Consider the following 20,117-nt stretch of genomic DNA (forward strand, 5'->3'; position numbering starts at 1 on the left):
AAAATTGAGTACAACTGTGATTGTGGGCCACCCCTCGAAAAGGAATGAACTGAGATGTTTTCTTCTTTTACTCAACAGCTAGTCTTCACTGGTGAGAATTATCAGCTACCATGGATATACTGGACCTGTTTGTGTCACCCTTGGAGCCGGAGTACTTGGACGAAGACATCCGTCCTGACAGATCGAGGACATGAGGTGGTCCAGTGTTGACATGTACTAGACCTGATTGTGTCACCCTTGGAGCCGGAGTACTTGGACGAAGACATCCGTCCTGACTGGATCAAGGGTATGAGATGTCCAGTGTTGGCATGTACTGGATCTGATTGTGCCACCCCAGAAGTACATTTGACATCCATCACTTACTTCTCTGGGCAATGTGTTTTCCGCTCGAACTGCCGAAATCAACTTACCCTTGGTAAGTGTCATCACAGTCAGAGGCACCATCTATCTGCAGAGGAAGGGAGTTTCCATAGTGTACGGTACAACACAAAATTCATAGACCCAAGGGGTAAACTTATGCCCATATTAAGGGTTTCAGTATGGCCGTACTTAGGGAGGAGGCCAGTGTCTGTCGTCGAGTGGAATCAACTATGGGTGTACTCACCTCGCGGACATTACTGTGGGACTGCGGAAAACCTATCAGCTGATGGAGTTTGATTTGTGTTAATGTATTTATTCTGTTTGTTGTGAAACTGATTCATGAACTTGTTTGTTTAGTATAATGATTTCAGTCCTTACTAAATGTATATTTATCTGAATGAATTCATGAATATAATTCTGGTGATTAATTTGATCAATATTATTATACAGTATGCATTAATTTTTTTTATCATCATCTGTATTTTTGGCACATTATTGGATTGTGAAGCAAGTACCAACTGAGAATTTTTGTGTTCATTTTTAGCTCACCTGCCCGAAGGGCAAGTGAGCTTATGCCGTGGCGCGGCGTCCGTCGTCCGTCCGTCGTCCGTCCGGCCGTCCGGCCGTCCGGCCGTCCGTCCGGCGTCAACTTTTCCATTCAAGCAACTTCTTCTCAATAACCAAAAGGCCCAGAGACCTAATATTGGGCCTGTAGCATGCTGGGGTGAAGGGCTACCAAGTTTGTTCAAATGAATAACGTTGACCTTCATTCAAGGTCACAGGGGTCAAAAAGGCTAAAATCTTTAAACAACTTCTTCTCAATAACCAAGAGTCCCAGGGAGTTGATATTAGGTCTGTAGCATGCTGGGGTGAAGGGCTACCAAGTTTGTTCAAATGAATGACCTTGACTTTCATTCAAGGTCACAGGGGTCAAATATGCTAAAAAAAAATTAAACGACTTCTTCTAAATAGCCAAAAAGACCCAGGGACTTGATATTGGGTCTGTAGCATGCTGGGGTGAAGGGCTACCAAGTTTGTTCAAATGAATGACCTTGACCTTCATTCAAGGTCACAGGGGTCAAAAAGGCTAAAATCTTTAAACAACTTCTTCTCAATAACCAAGAGTCCCAGGGAGTTGATATTAGGTCTGTAGCATGCTGGGGTGAAGGGCTCCCAAGTTTGTTCAAATGAATGACCTTGACCTTCATTCAAGGTCACAGGAGTCAAAAAGGCTAAAATCTTTAAACAACTTCTTCTCAATAACCAACAGATCCAGAGACCTAATATTTGGCCTGCAGCATGCTAGGGTCAAGGGCTCCCAAGTTTGTTCAAATGAATGGCCTTGACCTTCATTCAAGGTCACAGGAGTCAAAAAGGCTAAAATCTTTAAATGACTTCTTCTCAATAACCAAGAGGCCCAGGGAGTTGATATTGGGTCTGTAGCATGCTGGGGTAAAGGGCTACCAAGTTTGTTGAAATGAATGACCTTGACCTTCATTCAAGGTCACAGGAGTCAAAAAGGCTAAAATCTTTAAACAACTTCTTCTCAATAACCAAGAGTCCCAGAGACCTAATATTTGGCCTGTAGCATGCTGGGGTGAAGGGCTCCCAAGTTTGTTCAAATGAATGACCTTGATCTTCATTCAAGGTCACAGGAGTCAAAAAGGCTGAATCTTTAAACGACTTCTTCTCAATAACCAAGAGTCCCAGGGAGTTGATATTGGGTCTGTAGCATGCTGGGGTGAAGGGCTACCTAGTTTGTTCAAATGAATGACCTTGGACCTTCATTTCAATGTCACAGGGAACCGAACAGGCTAAAATCTTTAAACGACTTCTTCTCAATAACCAAGAGTCCCAGGGAGTTGATATTGGGTTTGTAGCATGCTGCGGTAAAGGGCTACCAAATTTGTTCAAATGAATGACCTTGACCTTCATTCAAGGTCATAGGAGTCAAAAAGGCTAAAATCTTTTAAACGACTTCTTCTCAATAACCAACAGTCCCAGAGACCTAATATTTGGCCTGTAGCATGCTGGGGTAAAGGGCTACCAAGTTTGTTCAAATGAATGACATTGATCTTCATTCAAGGTCACAGGAGTCAAAAAGGCTAAAATCTTTAAACGACTTCTTCTCAATAACCAAGAGTCCCAGGGAGTTGATATTAAGTCTGTAGCATGCTGGGGTAAAGGGCTACCAAGTTTGTTGAAATGAATGACCTTGACCTTCATTCAAGGTCACAGGAGTCAAAAAGGCTAAAATCTTGAAGCATGCTTTCAAATAACTGCAGGATCCATATATGAAAAGATCACTGCATTGCAGGTGAGCGATTTGGGCCCATTGGGCCCTTGTACTTTTAAGATTATATTGTATCTTTAAAGAGTTACCAAAACTGTTGCGTTTGAGTGAGCTCTGTGGAAAATAGTTTGCAAAGAGAGCACAAGGGTTTTTTCCATTAAAAGTTGGTGTATTGGGAGTTATCTGTGTTCACAGGAAACACGTGAGATGGAAAGACGGTTAATCTGTTTTGTTATGGGAAAAAACCATAATACAAGGGGTGATTGAAAATTGTTATGGTTGTTATATTTGGAAAGGACCTGTGCATGATGTAGGAAAGTTTTGAACGGTATATGGAGAGGAACACCGTGGAACAAGTGAATTGGTATAAATGTTATAATAAGGCGAGATGATATGTCACACCCATAAAATGAGCATTTTCAACCGAACAAGAACTGCCCTTTAACTAAGAATGGAGAGAAAATTAAGTCCTTGGCAGGCCCTCTCATTTGAAGCGGATTGTGCAGATTAAGATTTTTTTTTCGTAGCCATTGGACAGCAAGATTGTGGAAAATATCATTTTATAATTTCATTCAGAAGATTAATCATCGAGAAGTTGTATGTATGAGTTATTTAATAGGTAAGGGAAGTAATTTACACTATTCTTTGTAATTAGCTGAAATGTATTTTTAATTTTGATACTCCATAGATTTGACTGATCGGCCATGGGGCAGTACAAGGCAGTGACACAAAACTGAAAATGGAAATTAACTAATCCAAAGCCAGGACACAGGGCTGAAATGACAAAGGATTGCACAGCAGTACAGACAGACAGGATCCTTGGTTGGGCACCTCCTGTTGCTTGGACCACATCGGAGATTTCACCCATTGCAGGCTGGCACTGACACCAACGGTAGTCCAACACAGAAACAGATGGCAACACTATTTAAGCAGATCTGTATGGGCAAGTCATTGGTGATATGTCTGTTTTCCAGTGTTTACTTAGTAACAGAACAAAAAAATGTAAATGGTGAACCGTAGTGATTGTTTAGGGAGTTTGACAGACAGTACTGACATTGTGAAGATAAGACATCAAGAGGTTATACAATGTATCTAGGGAAGGTGCCGAATTGCTACGTTAAAGTTAAAGCGAAGCAAGACTATAGAAGATAAAAACTATTCTGAGAGGACGATGTCAAGGGTGGATATTTTTACAGTGCATAATTCAATTTGAAAAATAAGTTGCCTAGGCTAGCTGTCATTAAATTTAAAAAAGAAGAAACTTTAATTCTTTAGATCAGGTAATATCTGTATGTAACTTTTTCAACTGTCTTTTGATCATTGACTTCAACCTTGAAGATTGACACAATGAAAATTTACACAATCATTTAGTGCCATGCAGAAGCGACTTATAGGTCATAACACTGGTCACCAAATGGTTAATTTAAGGGCACATGACACTAAATTGGTGCCACTTTGAGCCCTATAATAGCAGGTTGTATGTAGGGGTACCAAGTATGGGCTAACCTTGACCTTCATCAGGGTCACAGCTACGGTCAAATATGTGAAAAATATTTAATCGATAACCAAGGGCCCAGGAGGACCTGATATTGGGTCTGTTGCATGCTGGGATGAAGTGGTACAAAGTTTATTAGAGGAATGTCCTTGGCCTACATTTCCAAGGTCAAGGGTTCTTCAAACATGCTAAGAGCTTGTAATGACTTATTTCTCAATACCCAAGCGGAACAGGAGGCCTGATATGTATATGTATGAATGAAAAGTAGTAATACAACGTTTGTTCAAAATGAATGACTTGGCTTCTAGGTCACAGGAGTTAGATATGAGTAAAAATCATAGAATTATATATTATACAACTAAGTGACCGTTAGGGCCCATTGGCCTCACGTAATGGTATTTGGTTGAAGGTTTAGATGTAATGTTGACATATATGATATTTTTTGAAGTAATAATGTCAGAATTACTTATTTTATCGTACTGTGCAAAAATGACCAGGTATTCCCAACATAGCAATGGTGGTGAATGTAACCATCACGGTTTAATTCCAACATGGAGGACCTGTCATATCTATAATAAAAGTTTTTAAAACCATGTCAAATGTTGGGTTTTAAATTGTGTAGCAGGTTGTATCACAACTTTGATTCAGCCATTCTTAATGAATCAAACTTTTGTCCGGAGTCCATCCCATTTTTGGCCAAGTTAGCCGATCCTGATCATGAGGGACAGAAGCCTACCAGTCCATGGTCAGAAAGCTCTTCCATCAGATGAAAAACACCAGGAATAACAGACAAAGCTGTACCATCAACAGGGATGTATTGTAAGTGGCTACATTAGGCAATGGTGATGTACACAGGTACTGAAAGTGGACAGTCAAGGTTTGGGAGGGTTGAAAGGTCAAAGCTTTGAGGGTCAGATAAGATATCAATGGTTTTAAACTTGCAGGCTAAAAGGGCATGTTTGGAGAGTGAAAGGTTACAGGTTTTGAAAACGATCTGTTAAATTGATTAAGATTGTCTTGAGCCTTAATCTATTAATAGTTATAACATGATAACTGTTCTCTCTTATTAAAATATAATGATAATTCATTTCCAAGGAAAAAGCAGAACAATCCTGGGAAAATTCTATAGTATTCAAAAATGACAATGCAAAAAAAAATTGTTATGATAGAGGAAAATCTGTTAGGATTTTGTCCAGGAATCCATCCCCTTATTTGACCTAGGTAGACAATCCTGATTCTGAGGCCCATAAATCAGTCCTCATGGTCAGAAGCTTCTTCCATCAGTGAAAACAACCAGGAAAGGATAACAGACAAACAGCCTGTGTACCATCAAAAGATGACTGTACTGTAAGTGGTACATTAGGCCATGGTGATGTACACAATCTGAGCGGCATGTCAAGCCGTTTTGGAGGGTGAAAGGTCAAAGCTTTGAGGGTCAGATATCAAGGTAAATTGCAGGGCTGAAAAGGCAATGTTTGAGAGTTGAAAGGTCAAGGTTTGAGACTGAAGATCAAAGTTTGGAGGGCTAAAGGTAATACTGAAAGGTTTTGAAGGGACAAAGGAGGTTCATGATTGCAGTGTGACAGGTCAAGGTTGGGACCAAAACGGTCCAAATTTAGAGGGGTCCAAGGTACAAGTCTTGAGGGACAGAAGTAAGGGTTCGTTATGGTGAAAGGTTCAAGGGTTGGGAGCGTTAAAGGTAATAATTAAGGCTTGGATGTGGGACAAAGGAAAAACCGGCTTCATGATATGCAGTGGGACAGGTCAAGGGTTTGCGACAAAAGGCAAAAGTTTAGACGGGGTTGGAAGGGTAGAGTCTTGGGAGAGGACAAGCAGACAGACATGGGTGTGGAACTGCATGAGTGACCACGCGGTCAAGTCTGGAGACTGAAAGGTCAAGTTTTTGGAGGCGTGGAGATGTCACGGGTGTTTGAGGTTTGATTTCTCAGCAGCAAAGAGTAATAAGAGTGAAAGTTACAGTTGATATGAAAAATTCATCATGTAAATTATAACATACAATGTTGTTATTTTTTGGTATTCATTAAGACCCATTTTGTAATGAAAGTAAGTTAAAAATGTAAATTCTGTTAAGATTAGCATTAGACAGCAAAATTTCATCTGTGGTTATTAACAGATTAAAACTGGGCGGCCACAATATTGTACAATGGTTACCCCCCCCCCTCTTTTACTACAGGTGCAGATACTGTACTGTGCACAAACTTTAATGACACATACAACTGTATTTCAGATGATAGTCACGATTGACACAACTGCAGCAAAAAACAGGTCAGCCGTTAGCCAAAACTGGATGAATACAAGTGTGACACATGGTCTTGGTCACAGACTTCTACAGGTGAGATAAATTAGGTCACAGGTTGACAGGTGAGATAATTAGGTCACAGGACTTGGACAGGTGAGATAACTTAGGCACAGGGAATGGACACGTGAGAGATAAAATTAAGGTCATAGGACTTGGACACAGGTGGGATAAGTTAGGCCCACAGACTTGGACAGGTGAGATAATTAGGTCACAGACTTCTACAGGTGAAATAAGTGTGCGTCAATAGACTATGGTAGGTGAGATAATGTGGTCATAGACTTGGCCAGGTTGAGAGTAACTTGGTCAGGACTTCTACAGGTGAAGAATAATTTGGTCAAAGACTTACAGGTGAGAAAATTAGGTCACAGACGTGACAGGTGATATAATGGAACGGTGAAATAATTTGGTCATGGAACTTGGGACAGGGAGAGATATTTGGTAATGGAATCTACAGAGTTGAGAGCAATTAGCTCGCACCGGAGAGCAGGCCGGTGAAAATACACATAAAAAAAACACTTACCTAGAACACCTAGATCGTGATGGAGATGAAGTGTAATTGAAGGGAGATAAACGCTCACCTTTTCATACTAAATGTGGGGCAGTACAGAGGCCTAACTTGAAATGCAAACAGTTGCATGATGACTCGGGTGTATTAGTGTAATGATAAAGAGTTATTTGATTTCAGCGAACAAACCAAAGTAACTAATTGGGAATTTTAACCAATTCTCTATTAAAACTGAAGCCTGGTTTATTTTACCCAGGGCGTCAGTAGTCCTCGTACTTATCTTCGAATGGAACGACTAATGTATGGAGAGAAAGAACAAGTGTTAAGGAAATTTTGTTCGGAGAAAAGTATTCATTTAACATAATAACTAGATGCTCGTTTAATAATAGAGTTAAAAACACTATGTGTTATTTTGATTAGATGCGTTGTAGAACAGAGCTAATGATATATCTTCTGCACGAGTCTACTTGGAAAAATTTCATCTTCCTGGACACAAAAAAAAAAAACTTCCCATAAAACAAGAAAAATTTCTACCACAGCTGCCTGTCTGTCAGGTATGATGAAGATTTGCTTGGAAGATGTCTACCCAAAAAGACTGGGTCACTGGAACAGCAAAAATATCCTTGGACAACACCCATTCAGGTATATGGGATTCTACCCCCTGCAACAAAAGTTGGGGGGGGGGACTATACTGGAATCAGTTGTCCCCTCTGTCCGTGAGGCAAAACTGGGTCCGGCAATTCGCTCAGTTTTCACCAGATCTTTCGAAATTTTGTGGACAGATCAGAAACGATATTTTGGAAACTCAAATGTGGTAGTTCCAATTCGGATTTTTTGTTGGTGATTTTGGAAACCAATAGGTTGTGGTTGCCATATATTTAAAAAGAATTTGTGTGTTAGTTTATATAAGACTGAGTGAATGACCAAGATGATTGTAGTGAATTATTTGTCAGTTTTTAGCCCACCTCATCAGATGGTGGGCTACAATGCCCTGCGTACGTGGGTCCGTCCGTCCCCCGTCCGTCCGTCCCAGTTCCCCGTCCCTCCGTTCCCTCCGCGTAAACAATTCTTGTTATCGCTATTTTGAGAAGTCCTGAAGGGATCTTTCTCAAATTTCATATGTAGGTTCCCCCTTGTGCAGTCCTAGTTATGCATCTTGCGTTTTGAGACCAATCGGGGAAAAAACAACATGGTCGACAGGCAGCCATCTTGAATTTTTAGCCCACATTCATCAGATGGGGGATTTGCAAATCGCCTGGCGTTCAGTGGTCGTCGTCCGTCCCTCCCTCGTCCGTCCGTCAGCCCTCGTCCGTCGTAAACAAGTCAGTTTATCGCTATTTCGGAGAAAGTTACTGAAGGGATATTCTCAAATTTCATATGTGGTTCCACTTGCGTGCCGAGTTGCATATGCGTTTGAGACAATCGAAAATACAACATGGGCCGACAGGCAGCCATCTTGGATTTTGAAACCCCAGTGAAGTAAATGGGTTATAGCTATTCTGAGCAAGTACTGAATGGATCTTTCTCAAAAGTCATAGAAGGTTCCCCTTGGTGCTAGTTAGCATATTGCATTTAAGACCAATCGAGAGTAACAACATGGCACAGGCAGCATCTTGGATTTTGCATGAGTTTTGAAGTGTGTTATCACTATTTCTGAGAAAAAAGTACGAACAGGGATCTTTCTCAATTTAATAGAGGTTTTTCCCTTGTGCCTAGTTAGTGATTTAGTTATGCATTATTGCGTTTTGAGACCAATCAGGAAAACAACATGGCTGACAGGCAGCCATCTTGGATTTTGACATTTTCCAATTTAAGTTTTGTGATACTATTTCTGAAGAAAGTCCTGAATGGATCTTTCTGAAAATTTCATATGTAGGTTCCCTTTGGTGCCTAGTTATGCATATTGCGTTTTGAGACAATCAGAAAACAAAATGGCCGACAGGCAGCCATCTTGGATTTTGACAATTGAAGTTTGTTATCACTATTTCTGAGAAAGTACTGAATGGATCTTTCTGAAATTGCATATGTAAGTTTCCCTTGGTGCCTAGTTATGCATATTGCGTTTTGAGACCAATTTGAAAACAACATGGCCGACAGGCAGCCATCTTGGATTTTGACAAGTTAAGTTTGTTATCTCTATTTCTGAGAGACTATTTAAGGGATCTTTCTCAAATTTCATATGTAAGTTTCCCTTGGTGCCTAGTTATGCATATTGCATTTTTAGACCAATCTGAAAATAACATGGCCGACAGGCAGCCATCTTGGATTTTGACAATTGAAGTTTGTTATTGCTATTTCTGAGAAAGTACTGAAGGGATCTTTCTCAAATTTCATATGGAGGTTCCCCTTGATGCCTAGTTATGCTTATTGCATTTTGAGATCAATTGGAAAACAATATGGCCGACAGACCGCCATCTTGGATTTTGACAATTGAAGTTTGTTATCTCTATTTCTTAAAGTACTGAATGGATCTTTCTCAAATTTCATAAGTAGGTTCCCCTTGGTCCCTTGAATTGCATTTTTGGACCAGTCTGTCCTGAAAACAACCTGGCAAACAAACAGCCATTATCGTTAAATCTCAAATTTCTTATATAGCTAGGATTCCCTTGTTTGAAAAGTACTGGAGGGATGTCTCAATTTGCACAGATTAGTAAAATGAAGGGAAAAGTAGAGAAAAGATCAATCTGACATGGAACCTATGAAGATCATTCAATGGTGGGCGCCAAGATCCCTCTGGGATCTCTTGTTACAATTGAAGTTTGTTATCGCTATTTCTGAGAAAGTACTGAAGGGATCTTTCTCAAATTCATAGTAGGTTCCCCTTGGTGCCAAGGTATGCATATTGTGATTTGAGACCAATCAGAAAACAACATGGCCGACAGGCAGCCATCTTGAATTTTTACAATTGAAGTTTGTTATCGCTATTTCTGAGAAAGCACTGAAGGGATCTTTCTCAAATTTCATAAGTAGGTTCTCCTTGGTGCCAAGGTATGCATATTGTGATTTGAGACCAATCAGAAAACAACATGGCCGACAGGCAGCCATCTTGGATTTGACAATTGAAGTTTGTTATCCACTATTTCTGAGAAAGTACTGAATGGATCTTTCTGAAATTTCATATGTAGGTTTCCCTTGGTGCCTAGTTATGCATATTGCGTTTTGAGACCAATCAGAAAACAACATGGCCGACAGGCAGCCATCTTGAATTTTTACAATTGAAGTTTGTTATCGCTATTTCTGAGAAAGCACTGAAGGGATCTTTCTCAAATTCATAAGTAGGTTCCCCTTGGTGCCAAGGTATGCATATTGTGATTTGAGACCAATCAGAAAACAACATGGCCGACAGGCAGCCATCTTGGATTTGACAATTGAAGTTTGTTATCACTATTTCTGAGAAAGTACTGAATGGATCTTTCTGAAATTTCATATGTAGGTTTCCCTTGGTGCCTAGTTATGCATATTGCGTTTTGAGACCAATCTGAAAACAACATGGCCGACAGGCAGCCATCTTGGATTTTGACAATTGAAGTTTGTTATCGCTATTTCTGAGAAAGCACTGAAGGGATCTTTCTCAAATTCATAAGTAGGTTCCCCTTGGTGCCAAGGTATGCATATTGTGATTTGAGACCAATCAGAAAACAACATGGCCGACAGGCAGCCATCTTGGATTTTGACAATTGAAGTTTGTTATCACTATTTCTGAGAAAGTACTGAATGGATCTTTCTGAAATTTCATATGTAGGTTTCCCTTGGTGCCTAGTTATGCATATTGCGTTTTGAGACCAATCTGAAAACAACATGGCCGACAGGCAGCCATCTTGGATTTTGACAACTTGGTGCCTAGTTATGCTAATTGCATTTTGAGATCAATTGGAAAACAATATGGCCGACAGACCGCCATCTTGGATTTTTACAATTGAAGTTTGTTATCTCTATTTCTCAAAGTACTGAATGGATCTTTCTCAAATTTCATAAGTAGGTTCCCCTTGGTCCCTTGTATTGCATTTTTGGACCAGTCTGTCCTGAAAACAACCTGGCAAACAAACAGCCATTATCGTTAAATCTCAAATTTCTTATATAGCTAGGATTCCCTTGTTTGAAAAGTACTGGAGGGATGTCTCAATTTGCACAGATTAGTAAAATGAAGGGAAAAGTAGAGAAAAGATCAATCTGACATGGAACCTATGAAGATCATTCCATGGTGGGCACCAAGATCCCTCTGGGATCTCTGGTCTAAATACAGCAGGAAAGATAGTAATTTCTTTTCAAATGAAACAGGTTGTAATAGCTATAGAACTATATTACCAGGGTGAGGGAACTGATGACTGTGATTTATATTTATACATTTAAATACATCTATATGTTTTACATTTGTATACATGACATTTTGAAATCTTGGGTATCATACCACTATATCAGTTAGAATAAGTATGTTTGTTGGTAAGCTGAAGTTTCAGTAGGATTAATTCTATTGTTGATAATCCAATGTACATGTATATACAGTAAAAACCCTTTATTTTGCCACCCTTTATTTTGCCACCCCTTATACCGCCAAACACGCTTATCATCATGAATTTATTCAAAACGGATTTTCTCCCATGCTAATATTATGACTCAACAGAATTTATCATTCTGTCAAGCTACCGTGACATGTTTACTCCTAACCTCAAAATGTTTTACCTGTAATATGTCAGGAAAGCGGGGATATAAAATCCATGAATTTGCTTGTTGAATCCTAAGATTATGAAGAACATTCTTGTCATCCGATGATCTGGTATTTGTTGGACTATCACAGTCTCCTGAGGATTGCCATGCCAAAGGCCATGTTGTTGTATATTTCAAAAGGTAAAATAAAACAAAGATTAAATATCTGTTTTGAATATTTAATTAGAAATTAGTATTATATGTTCTGTATACAATAATTAACATTAAAGATATTAAATGTCATATATCTTTATACAGCCAAGATGAGACTTCCTGAGTCCAGAGAACCTTGAGAGTGTCGGAGATTTCTTCTCCAACAACAGTGGCCCAGGTCTCCTCATTTCCAATAGCAGCTTTCTGAGGAATATCCACTGTACACTGGCCTTTGAAGGCCAGTGTGGGAAGGTGGGATTATGTTGGCAGTTAGGCATATCTCATCTTCCTCATTCAACTTGTAATGACTACTGACATATTGGCAGGCATTACACTGAAGTCTCTAACCAACCCCATCCCCATTGCTTTGAAACTAGGTGAGATAATTAGGTCACAGACTTGGACAGGTGAGATAATTAGGTTATAGACTTGGACAGGTGAGATAATTAGGCCACAGACTTGGACAGGTGAGATAATTAGGTCACAGACTTCTACAGGTGAATAATTTGGTCATAGACTTGGTCAGGTGAGATAATGTGGTCATGGACTTGGACAGGTGAGATAATTTGGTCATGGACTTCTACAGGTGAGATTATTTGGTCATAGACTTCTACAGGTGAGAAAATTAGGTCACAGACTTGGACAGGTGAGATACTTGGACAGGTGAAATAATTTGGTCATGGACTTGGACAGGTGAGATAATTTGGTCATGGACTTCTACAGGTGAGAGAATTAGATCAAAGACAGGTGAAATAAAACTTACCTAACACCTGTCTTGATGGGATGATTGAAGGGAGATAACTCACCTTTTTCATATAAATGTGGGCATTATTTATAAGCATGATACTCGTTGATTAGTGTTAATTAAATAGTTATTTGATTTCATATAACAAACCCAAAGTAACTAATTGGGAATTTAACAATCTCTATAAACTGAAGCCTGGTTTATTTTACCCAGTTTATTATCCCTCGTATCCATGGAAACTGTATGGAGAAAGTGTTGGAATTTTTTGGAGAAAGTATTCATTTACACAATAATATATGTAGTTTAATCATAAGTTAAAACTATGTGTTTATTTTTGATAGATTGCATGTAGAACAGAGCTAATGATATATATTCTGAACGATCTACTTGGAAAATTTCATCTCCTGGACACAAAAAACTTCCTAAAAACAAGAACAACATTCTACCACAGCTGCTGTCTGTTACAGGTCATGATTGAAGATGTCTACCCAAAGACTGGGTTCACTTAGGAACAGCACAAACTATACTTGGACAACACCCCTTCAGGTATATGTGATTATACCCCCTGCAACAAAGTTGGGGGGGGGGGGGGATATACTGGAATCAGCTTGTCCCTCTGTCCGTAGGCAAACTGTGTCCGGCATTCGCTCAGTTTTCACCAGATCTTTCTGAAATTTTGTGACAATGATCAGAACAATATATTTGGAAACTCAAATTGTGGTAGTTCCAATTTCGGATTTTTTTGGTGAAACCACTAGGTTTGTGGTTTCCATTATATTTACACAATAATTTGTGTGTAGTTTATATAAGACTGAGTGAATGACCAAGATGATGTAGTGAATTATTGTCATTTTAGCCCACCATCATCAGATGGTGGGCTATTCAAATCGCCCTGCGTCCGTGGTCCGTGGTCCGTCCGTCTGTCCGTCCGTCCGTCCGTCCGTCCCTCCGTCCCTCCGGCCGTAAACAATTCTTGTTATCGCTATTTCTCAGAAAGTACTGAAGGGATTTTTCTCAAATTTCATATGTAGGTTCCCCTTGGTGCCTAGTTATGCATATTGCGTTTTGAGACCAATCGGAAAACAACATGGCCGACAGGCAGCCATCTTGAATTTTTAAAATTGAAGTTTGTTATCGCTATTTCTGAGAAAGTACTGAAGGGATCTTTCTCAAATTCATAAGTAGGTTCCCCTTGGTGCCAAGGTATGCATATTGTGATTTGAGACCAATCAGAAAACAACATGGCCGACAGGCAGCCATCTTGGATTTTGACAATTGAAGTTTGTTATCACTATTTCTGAGAAAGTACTGAATGGATCTTTCTGAAATTTCATATGTAGGTTTCCCTTGGTGCCTAGTTATGCATATTGCGTTTTGAGACCAATCGGAAAACAACATGGCCGACAGGCAGCCATCTTGGATTTTGACAATTGAAGTTTGTTATCGCTATTTCTGAGAAAGCACTGAATGGATCTTTCTCAAATTTCATAAGTAGGTTCCCCTTGGTGCCAAGGTATGCATATTGTGATTTGAGACCAATCAGAAAACAACATGGCCGACAGGCAGCCATCTTGGATTTTGAGAATTGAAGTTTGTTATCACTATTTCTGAGAAAGTACTGAATGGATCTTTCTGAAATTTCATATTCAGGTTTCCCTTGGTGCCTAGTTATGCATATTGCGTTTTGAGATCGCTATTTCTGAGAAAGCACTGAATGGATCTTTCTCAAATTTCATAAGTAGGTTCCCCTTGGTGCCAAGTTATGCATATTGTGATTTGAGACCAATCAGAAAACAACATGGCCGACAGGCAGCCATCTTGGATTTTGACAATTGAAGTTTGTTATCACTATTTCTGAGAAAGTACTGAATGGATCTTTCTCAAATTCATAAGTAGGTTCCCCTTGGTGCCAAGGTATGATATTGTGATTTGAGACCAATCAGAAAACAACATGGCCGACAGGCAGCCATCTTGGATTTTGACAATTGAAGTTTGTTATCACTATTTCTGAGAAAGCACTGAAGGGATCTTTCTCAAATTTCATATTTAGGTTCCCCTCGGTGTCTAGTTATGCATATTGCATTTTGAGACCAATCTGAAAACAACATGGCCGACAGGCAGCCATCTTGGATTTTGACAATTGAAGTTTGTTATCGCTATTTCTGAGAAAGCACTGAATGGATCTTTCTGAAATTTCATATGTAGGTTTCCCTTGGTGCCTAGTTATGCATATTGCGTTTTGAGACCAATCTGAAAACAGCATGGCCGACAGGCAGCCATCTTGGATTTTGACAATTGAAGTTTGTTATCGCTATTTCTGAGAAAGCACTAAAGGGATCTTTCTCAAATTTCATATATAGGTTCCTCTTGGTGCTTAGTTATGCATAATGCATTTTGAGACCAATCAGAAAACAACATGGCCGACAGGCAGCCATCTTGGATTTTGACAATTGAAGTTTGTTATCGCTTTTTCTGAGAAAGCACTAAAGGGATCTTTCTCAAATTTCATATATAGGTTCCCCTTGGTGCCTAGTTATGCATATTGCATTTTGAGACCAATCGGAAAACAACATGGCCGACAGGCAGCCATCTTGGATTTTGACAATTGAAGTTTGTTATCGCTATTTCTAAGATAGTATTGAAGGGATCTTTTTGAAATTTCATATGCAGGTTTCCCTCGGTGCTTAGTTATGCATATTGCATTTTGAGACAAATCGGGAAACAACATGGCCGACAGGCAGCCATCTTGGATTTTGACAATTGAAGTTTGTTAATGCTATTTCTGAGAAAGCACTAAAGGGATCTTTCTCAAATTTCATATATAGGTTCCTCTTGGTGCCTAGTTATGCATAATGCATTTTGAGACCAATCAGAAAACAACATGGCCGACAGGCAGCCATCTTGGATTTTGACAATTGAAGTTTGTTATCGCTATTTCTGAGAAAGCACTAAAGGGATCTTTCTCAAATTTCATATATAGGTTCCTCTTGGTGCCTAGTTATGCATAATGCATTTTGAGACCAATCAGAAAACAACATGGCCGACAGGCAGCCATCTTGGATTTTGACAATTGAAGTTTTTTATCGCTAATTCTCAGAAAGCGCTGAAGGGATCTTTCTCAAATTTTAAATATAGGTTCCCCTTGGTGCCTAGTTATGCATATTGCATTTTGAGACCAATCGGAAAACAACATGGCCGACAGGCAGCCATCTTGGATTTTGACAATTGAAGTTTGTTATCGCTATTTCTAAGATAGTATTGAAGGGATCTTTTTGAAATTTCATATGCAGGTTTCCCTCGGTGCCTAGTTATGCATATTGCATTTTGAGACAAATCGGAAAACAACATGGCCGACAGGCAGCCATCTTGGATTTTGACAATTGAAGTTTGTTATCGCTATTTCTGAGAAAGCACTAAAGGGATCTTTCTCAAATTTCATATATAGGTTCCTCTTGGTGCCTAGTTATGCATATTGCATTTTGAGACCAATCTGAAAACAACATGGCCGACAGGCAGCCATCTTGGATTTTGACAATTGAAGTTTGTTATCGCTATTTCTGAGAAAGCACTGAATGGATCTTTCTCAAATTCATAAGTAGGTTCCCCTTGGTGCCAAGGTATGCATATTGTGATTTGAGACCAATCAGAAAACAACATGGCCGACAGGCAGCCATCTTGGATTTTGACAATTGAAGTTTGTTATCACTATTTCTGAGAAAGTACTGAATGGATCTTTCTGAAATTTCATATGTAGGTTTCCCTTGGTGCCTAGTTATGCATATTGCGTTTTGAGACCAATCTGAAAACAACATGGCCGACAGGCAGCCATCTTGGATTTTGACAATTGAAGTTTGTTATCGCTATTTCTGAGAAAGCACTGAATGGATCTTTCTCAAATTTCATAAGTAGGTTCCCCTTGGTGCCTAGTTATGCATATTGTGATTTGAGACCAATCAGAAAACAACATGGCCGACAGGCAGCCATCTTGGATTTTGACAATTGAAGTTTGTTATCACTATTTCTGAGAAAGTACTGAATGGATCTTTCTCAAATTCATAAGTAGGTTCCCCTTGGTGCCAAGGTATGATATTGTGATTTGAGACCAATCAGAAAACAACATGGCCGACAGGCAGCCATCTTGGATTTTGACAATTGAAGTTTGTTATCACTATTTCTGAGAAAGCACTAAAGGGATCTTTCTCAAATTTCATATGTAGGTTCCCCTTGGTGCCAAGGTATGCATATTGTGATTTGAGACCAATCAGAAAACAACATGGCCGACAGGCAGCCATCTTGGATTTTGACAATTGAAGTTTGTTATCACTATTTCTGAGAAAGTACTGAATGGATCTTTCTGAAATTTCATATGTAGGTTTCCCTTGGTGCCTAGTTATGCATATTGCGTTTTGAGATCGCTATTTCTGAGAAAGCACTGAATGGATCTTTCTCAAATTTCATAAGTAGGTTCCCCTTGGTGCCAAGTTATGCATATTGTGATTTGAGACCAATCAGAAAACAACATGGCCGACAGGCAGCCATCTTGGATTTTGACAATTGAAGTTTGTTATCACTATTTCTGAGAAAGTACTGAATGGATCTTTCTCAAATTCATAAGTAGGTTCCCCTTGGTGCCAAGGTATGATATTGTGATTTGAGACCAATCAGAAAACAACATGGCCGACAGGCAGCCATCTTGGATTTTGACAATTGAAGTTTGTTATCACTATTTCTGAGAAAGCACTGAAGGGATCTTTCTCAAATTTCATATTTAGGTTCCCCTCGGTGTCTAGTTATGCATATTGCATTTTGAGACCAATCAGAAAACAACATGGCCGACAGGCAGCCATCTTGAATTTTGACAATTGAAGTTTGTTATCGCTATTTCTGAGAAAGTACTGAATGGATCTTTCTGAAATTTCATATGTAGGTTTCCCTTGGTGCCTAGTTATGCATATTGCGTTTTGAGACAAATCGGAAAACAACATGGCCGACAGGCAGCCATCTTGGATTTTGACAATTGAAGTTTGTTATCGCTATTTCTGAGAAAGCACTAAAGGGATCTTTCTCAAATTTCATATATAGGTTCCTCTTGGTGCCTAGTTATGCATAATGCATTTTGAGACCAATCAGAAAACAACATGGCCGACAGGCAGCCATCTTGGATTTTGACAATTGAAGTTTTTTATCGCTAATTCTCAGAAAGCGCTGAAGGGATCTTTCTCAAATTTTAAATATAGGTTCCCCTTGGTGCCTAGATATGCATATTGCATTTTGAGACCAATCGGAAAACAACATGGCTGACAGGCAGCCATCTTGGATTTTGACAATTGAAGTTTGTTATCACTATTTCTAAGATAGTATTGAAGGGATCTTTTTGAAATTTCATATGTAGGTTCCCCTCGGTGCCTAGTTATGCATATTGCATTTTGAGACAAATCGGAAAACAACATGGCCGACAGGCAGCCATCTTGGATTTTGACAATTGAAGTTTGTTATCGCTATTTCTCAGAAAGTACTGAAGGAATCTTTCTCAAATTCCATATATAGGCCCCCCTTGGTGCATAAATCTTAAATGTTATATAGGTTTCCCTTGGTGCCTAAATCTTAAATTTTATAGATAGGTTTCCCTTGTTTGAAAAGTACTAGAGGTTTCTTCTGAATTTACACAGATTAGTAAGACTTAGAAGAAGAGAAAAGTAGGGAAAAGATCAATCTGACATGGAACCTATGAAGAACATTCAATAGTGGGCGCCAAGATCCCTCTGGGATCTCTTGTTACAATTGAAGTTTGTTATCTCTATTTCTCAAAGTACTGAATGGATCTTTCTCAAATTTCATAAGTAGGTTCCCCTTGGTCCCTTGTATTGCATTTTTAGACCAGTCTGTCCTGAAAACAACCTGGCAAACAAACAGCCATTATCGTTAAATCTCAAATTTCTTATATAGCTAGGATTCCCTTGTTTGAAAAGTACTAGAGGGATGTCTCAATTTGCACAGATTAGTAAAATGAAGGGAAAAGTAGAGAAAAGATCAATCTGACATGGAACCTATGAAGATCATTCAATGGTGGGCACCAAGATCCCTCTGGGATCTCTGGTCTAAATACAGCAGGAAAGATAGTAATTTCTTTTCAAATGAAACAGGTTGTAATAGCTATAGAACTATATTACCAGGGTGAGGGAACTGATGACTGTGATTTATATTTATACATTTAAATACATCTATATGTTTTACATTTGTATACATGACATTTTGAAATCTTGGGTATCATACCACTATATCAGTTAGAATAAGTATGTTTGTTGGTAAGCTGAAGTTTCAGTAGGATGAATTCTATTGTTGATAATCCAATGTACATGTATATACAGTAAAAACCCTTTATTTTGCCACCCCTTATACCGCCAAACACGCTTATCATCATGAATTTATTCAAAACGGATTTTCTCCCATGCTAATATTATGACTCAACAGAATTTATCATTCTGTCAAGCTACCGTGACATGTTTACTCCTAACCTCAAAAATGTTTACCTGTAATATGTCAGGAAAGCGGGGATATAAAATCCATGAATTTGCTTGTTGAATCCTAAGATTATGAAGAACATTCTTGTCATCCGATGATCTGGTATTTGTTGGACTATCACAGTCTCCTGAGGATTGCCATGCCAAAGGCCATGTTGTTGTATATTTCAAAAGGTAAAATAAAACAAAGATTAAATATCTGTTTGAATATTTAATTAGAAATTAGTATTATATGTTCTGTATACAATAATTAACATTAAAGATATTAAATGTCATATATCTTTATACAGCTAAGATGAGACTTCCTGAGTCCAGAGAACCTTGAGAGTGTCCGAGATTTCTTCTCCAACAACAGTGGCCCAGGTCTCCTCATTTCCAATAGCATCTTTCTGAGGAATATCCACTGTACACTGGCCTTTGAAGGCCAGTGTGGGAAGGTGGGATTATGTTGGCAGTTAGGCATATCTCATCTTCCTCATTCAACTTGTAATGACTACTGACATATTGGCAGGCATTACACTGAAGTCTCTAACCAACCCCATCCCCATTGCTTTGAACTCTGGGAATCAAACTTCAGATATCCTTCGCAGTCTTGGTGCTCCAGAATGATATTGTTCCATAGTCTTTTAACATCAATTGGCCGTAATAACTTGTATGTGTAGTTGTCAGGATCTCGTTAAGTTGTCACAATGTAGGTGTCAAAGACAGTCTGGGCAGGCTGGAGTTTCAGGATATTCATATCACTTTGAATCCCAGCAGCTCAAATGTACACATTTCACCATTATGATAAATCTTGAGTCAAACACATCTTGGGTTAATCTGTTCAAAAGCACTGCATAACGTACTTAATTGAGTACTACAACTTTATAACTCACTACCTGAAAATCATATGATCATGAATCATAGAATTATATATTTGATACTTGTGTGCTAACTATGAAATAATTCTGTTAAAAACAGTGCTTTCTGAATGAATATTTGTTTGTATTTTCAAGTAAAATCATGCAGTCATATGGAGTTT

At 39.0% G+C, this 20,117-nt stretch overlaps 1 long non-coding RNA gene across 1 annotated transcript; it reads left to right on the forward strand.

Annotated features, from left to right (window-relative positions):
- The first annotated feature begins 6,478 nt into the window (after positions 1–6,478).
- On the forward strand, positions 6,479–20,111 carry LOC117319321. Its single transcript, XR_004530682.1, has 3 exons — positions 6,479–6,501; positions 13,043–13,121; positions 19,387–20,111. It is a non-coding gene; the product is annotated as an uncharacterized LOC117319321 (long non-coding RNA).
- Positions 20,112–20,117: the final 6 nt, after the last annotated feature.

The sequence above is a fragment of the Pecten maximus genome, unplaced genomic scaffold, assembly GCF_902652985.1.
Source record: "Pecten maximus unplaced genomic scaffold, xPecMax1.1, whole genome shotgun sequence".
NCBI lineage: Eukaryota > Metazoa > Mollusca > Bivalvia > Pectinida > Pectinidae > Pecten > Pecten maximus.